Genomic DNA, 5,730 nt, shown 5'->3' on the forward strand with positions numbered 1-5,730 from the left:
TAGCTGCTTGTAAGAATGATTATTTGGTCTTTATATTGTTGCTTTGACTGAATATGCATCTTGGCACCCGTTGAAATTATTTTAAATTGTTTTTTTTTTTCTGTTACTTTTCTTTGTCCCGTCAAAGCCTATTTATTGAAGTTCTTGATGAAATAGTTATGACATCAAGAAGCATTCGTTTGATGTTCTTATGCACTACACTGCTGAGTGGTGTATCCGAACTTTTGTTTTGTTTTGAATTGAATTTTTGCTTATGAAATATCAAATATATTGCTGTCACATTTCTGTTACTAAAAAAAAATACTAAAGACTGATCATTTTTCCAGAAACAGTTGTCTCATAGCTGTTTTCACACAGCTGCAAGAAACAAATAACCAACTTTTTCGCAACAGCTTCCCCAAAACAGCTTCTTGGGGCAGCGCAGTTGCAGGCGTGCAACTCTCACCCTTCTCTGTCTCTTGCATAGCACAAGAACTCGTCCCTCTCCTTCCCCTCATATCTCCTCGGAGCAGCTCCCATAGGCTTCACGATGATTGTCACATGATCGCTCGCCGACGACAACTGATGTCAATGAAAAGAAACCAAAGGAAGAAGGCACTGCCATGTAATATTAACGGAGGTGTTGCGGCCATAAATAACAAAGTTTAGGTGGGAGATCTATAAAATTCAATGCTGTGTGCTATGCATGTAAAACCTACTTAAATTTTATTAAATTTTAGGGAGATTTACATATATAGCACTCAAAACATTGAATTAAACATATCTTGCACATAAACTTTTTATTTACGCACAAAGCACTTCCCGTTAATTTTTCATGATCGTGTAAGGGTCCCAGGCCTCTTCGACGTTTAGTTCCTTCTCACCCTGCTCGCACTTTGCTTTAGCTCACCGCATTCTCATCCCTATGATTCTTTGATTCTTCCATGCTTTCATGAGATGTCTCTCTTCTCTCCCTTCTCATTGTTCGCTCCCTGACAGGAGACGAAGCCCCATGTTGCACTCAACAACCTCTCCTCACAGCTCTAAGCTAGCCCAAACCAGCAAACCCAGATATTCACGCACAACCATTCGCTCATCTCCCATTTGGGCACTCAACGACCTCTCCTCACAGCTCTAAGCTAGCCCAAACCAGCAAACCCAGATATTCACGCACAACCATTCGCTCATCTCCCATTTCTTCCCTATTGTTCTCATTCGCAACCCCTCTTCCTTCAAGAGTTATAATTCAGCCACTGCTTACCTCTATATGCACCTAACCACTTATGAGAGCCTTAGTTCATGCACTATAACAGGACTTAAGATCCATCACATACCAAAAATCTATGAATTAAACATTTCGAGCAAAATCACAATCATTTTCATGTATCATGGCATATGCAGAGAGAAACGTCAAATTGACAACGAGCTTCACGTGACTGTTCATGCATGAATGTTGGGTGTAAGAATTTCTCACTAATAAAATTTTTATTTATGTCCTCATTGCACATAATTGATCTCAGCTTTACAATTAGATCATGAAGGTTATTGGAAAGCCAATGGTAGAACCTCATTACACAAAATGTATCACTACTTCAATAAGATAAACCATAGTTTCCATGAGAATCAAGCAATAAATACCTAAATAAGTAAAAGTAAATCACTATTTTGATAATAACACATCAATTTCTCATTGTTTTAAAATTGATGAACAGCCTCAAACTCCAAACAAAAGAGGAAATGATAAATTGATAATTTTAACGCTTTGAAGCCGAAATGATACCAAATAAATAAGTATTTTTTGACGACGAAAAAAAATAAAAAAAATTGAATTGCCCATTAAATGACATGATGACACAAATCAAGGACAGGCCAGCCATACAGAAGGAACATACAACGCATATACCTGGGCATCACTGTACTGTTTATCTTATGAGTGACCTGTTCTTCAACATCTGGTTAATATTTCTGCACCATTATCTGTGATTAGTAAGGTGTGCTCGAATTGAGCTGATAAGCTTCCATCTTCAGTTACAGCGGTCCAACCATCAGACCAAACTACAGGCTTTGTGCTTCCAATTGTAAGCATGGGCTCTGTGAAAGTTAAAGATGATTATTAAAATATTGCAATTTCTTTGGATGAAATAAAAATGGGGCATTTACATACGCAGTTCCTATATATTTACACCCAATTCCTATGTAGTTGCATATCTCACACCTCATATAAACACACCTAAACATACACATACCACACATGGAAGGCTTTGAATCAAAGACCTGTTAGTTGAATGATAAAGCTCTCAACTAAGGGTAAAGATGAGTCAAACCAGCTCACAAGCTGGCTTGAGCCCGACTCGTTAACGAGCTCGAGAGTCGAGCTTATCAAGCTTCGAGTTCAAGCTCGAGCTTACAACCGAGCTCGTATAATATATGAGCACAAGCTTGACCTTTGCCCGACTCGACTCGTTAACTAGAAGAGCCGCTAGAATAAAATAAAGGTAAGTTGCGACGCTGCGTAACCATGTAACTTATTCCTTTGAAGCTCTAAAATATTTTTGAATCTATTGTGTCCCCTCAACAGTCCCTTTACCTCTCGGCGCCACAACATTGCTTGATCCCATTCCCTATCTCTCGACGTCAATGTAGATCGCTCGATCCTCGTCTCCCCAATGCTCGGCGTTAGTGCGACGTTTTTCTCTCCACCTCGCGGTCCCTCAATAACCCCATTCAAAGCCAGAGCTGAAGCCATTTCTTTCCTCCTATCCGATTCGCGATTCTAGGGCATCCTCCTATCCGATTCATGATTCTAGGGCATCGTCCTCTCCGGTTTGAAGTCTAGGACATCGAAGCCCTCTCTTCCTTCGCCTCTAAGCCGAAAATCACATGAGGGCTTCTCTCCCTTCCTTATTTGCACAAAGCCAGCAAGAAGCGAGCGCAAGGGAAGCATTCCTTTTTTGCAAGCTTTGTAAGTTGAAGCTATCCATATCTCCTTTTTGGAAAGAGGAAGCTCACAACTTCATTTTGGTTGAGTTTTGACGGATTTTTGTTGATTTTTAAATCTTCCAAACAGCGACGACTATGACGATGATGTTCATGCGCAAAAATTAAATTTAATTTCCATCTGAAGTTTAAATTTACAATGAAATCTAGATTCCAATTCAAATTGCAGCTTCAGTCAAAATATGGCCATTTCTATTTCAAATTCACTTTATAAATGAGGTTTAGATTCAACAATGATCACATGCTCAAAGTTGACTTCAAATTGGGAACATTGCTTAATTCTAGTTTTAAGTTCAGCTTCAATATCTGGTTTACATTGTCTCAAAAGCTCAAGCTCTAATATCACACTCAACTTCAATTTTAGTCTCAGGTATAGCTCAATGTCACACCCCGTCATCTTCAGAGAAAGTGAAAGAGATGGAAGACTCAAGATGGAGGAGAGTAATCCAAACAACTCTAGAAGATTCCACCTCATTCTAGAGAATGGTCCTAGGATAAACTCAAGAGTAACCTAGAAGGATGTATATATAAGAATGGTGTAGAACTATCTGAAAATTAGTCTTTTCTAATGTAATCTAGAAAGTTCCTAAGGCTTGGGAGAATATAAATAAGAGTCCTTCCCCTCATTTGTAACCATCCAAGCTTCAAAGTGTTGCCATTCTTCTTTCTTAGTGAAGTGTTCCTTTCTCCAATAGTTCTCCCTACACTTCTTCGTAGAGTGTTTTGTGCTAACAAGTCCCAAGTGTTGTGAAGATTAGACTGATTTAGTGCAAAGGAAAAGCGCTAAAGCCCCACGAGTGACTAGAGATAAGTTAATCCGTGACAGTTGGTATTAGAGCCTCGGTTTTGATGATAGAGCAAAGAGCATCAAATGACACGTAATGGAATCATCTCAACAAGGGCGGGTTCGTCAGGAGCAATGCCAACTGCATCTAAACCACATGGGAGGTCCAAAGAGATCATGCATGACTTTGATTTGTGCCTTGCTAGAGTGGAGGGGGCGATGAATGGCATGGAGGCTCAGATAGAGGATTTTTGGCCAAAAGATTGATGGACTCGAGGAGGATATCACAATCCATTCAACGGTCAAAGATGTGATGCTCCAACTAGAGGGGTAATTGAATGAACAAATGACTAAGATGCGGGAAGATTTGATGGTGGAGCTCAAAGAGGTATGAATAGCCCATGAAAAAGAGATGAGCGACGTACACGCTAGTTTGGAGGAAATGCGTGGAGGAATCTCGTTATCTAAGAGGGCACCTTTGAAGCTAAGAGGATTGAAGTTCTAAAACCAAAGATCTTTGAAAGAGCTCGCAATGCAAAGGAAGTGAATAACTCCTTGGGGGGACATGAACAATATTTCAGAGCGATGGAGATTACAGATGAAGATGAAATAATACAATTTGCAACTCTTTATCTCTCGGACATCGCTATATTGTGGTAGAGAAGAAAATGAGGAGATATAGATAAAGGTATATGCAAAATATCCACCTTTGATGACTTTAAGAGGGAGCTAAAAAAACAGTTTTACCCTGAGAATGCGGAGGATGAGACTAGAACCCGGTTGCAAAGGCTCAAACAAAAGGATATATTAAGGAGTTTACTATCCTGGTCCTTGAAATCCCTAACATATCAGACAAAGATGTTTTGTTCAACTTCATGGATGGACTCCAACAATGGGCGAAGACTGAGCTTAGGAGGCGTGGAACACAAGATCTCAATACTATCATCGTCATTACAGAAAGCTTGGTCGACTATACAAAAGAGACTACAAAGTCAAAGGAAAAGAAGAGTAACTATGTCAAAAGTGGGCGAGACAAGGACCAACATAAGGAAAAGAGCCGTCATGAATCGACCTCATCTAAGGCAAAAAACAAGGGAAAGTCTAACAGGAAAACCAAATCACATAATAACATCTTCCTTTGTGGAGGACCTAATTGGGCAAGAGATTGCCCTCACAAGAAGGCTCTGAACTCTCTCCTTGGAAGCTATCAAGAGAAAGAAGGAATAGGTGGGACGACTGGTAAAGCCATGATAAACATGGGAGCTTCTCAAACTTCATCTCTATTAAAGAAGCAAAGAGGATGAGCCTGCAAATTACAAAAGAAGAAGGCTCCATCAAAGCGGCCAACTCAGCAGCTAGACTAATCCATGGAGTGAAAAAAGGAGTGAAAACCTGTGTCTGAGACTGGTCAGGTACGCTAAATTTCTCCATCGTTCTCATAGATGATTTCAAGATAATCCTTGGTTTAGAATTCTTCGACCAAGTGAAGGCGTTCCCTATACCATTTGCCAATAGCATGCGCATTATGGAAGGCAACTAAGCTTGTCTAGTATCAACGATAAGATATAGGGAGCAAGAAGCCAAAATGCTATCGGCCATGCGATTCAAGAAAAGCATCCGATGAGAGGAGGAGAGCTACTTGTCTATTCTTTAGGAGTTCGATGAAGAATTGAAACCCCAAGAAGACATGCCAAGGAATGTGGTAACAGTACTTGAAGAATTTAAAGATATTTCACCACCAGAATTACCAAAAGAACTGCGACCATAAAGGGAGATCGATCACCAGATCGAGCTAGAATCAAGGACTAAGCCACCGACAATAGGAGCTTACCACATGACACCTCCAGAACTGGCTGAGCAATGTAAACATTTAAAGCCCCAAATGGTGCCCCAATTCTATTTCAAGAAAAGAAAGATGGCTCCCTGCGCATAGGGCTGTAAACGAGCCGAGCTTGAGCGAGCTCGTGTTC

General features: G+C 40.3%; 1 long non-coding RNA gene across 1 annotated transcript in view; it reads right to left on the reverse strand.

Moving 5' to 3' along the window:
- Positions 1-1,694: 1,694 nt before the first annotated feature.
- The window catches only part of LOC110036076, a 34,687-nt gene continuing 30,651 nt past the window's right edge, over positions 1,695-5,730 (reverse strand). Inside the window, exon 3 of the long non-coding RNA XR_002295198.1 lies at positions 1,695-2,070. This is a non-coding gene — a long non-coding RNA (uncharacterized LOC110036076). The remainder of the gene's footprint in view (positions 2,071-5,730) is intronic.

This window comes from Phalaenopsis equestris, unplaced genomic scaffold (genome assembly GCF_001263595.1).
Source record: "Phalaenopsis equestris unplaced genomic scaffold, ASM126359v1 Scaffold202267, whole genome shotgun sequence".
NCBI lineage: Eukaryota > Viridiplantae > Streptophyta > Magnoliopsida > Asparagales > Orchidaceae > Phalaenopsis > Phalaenopsis equestris.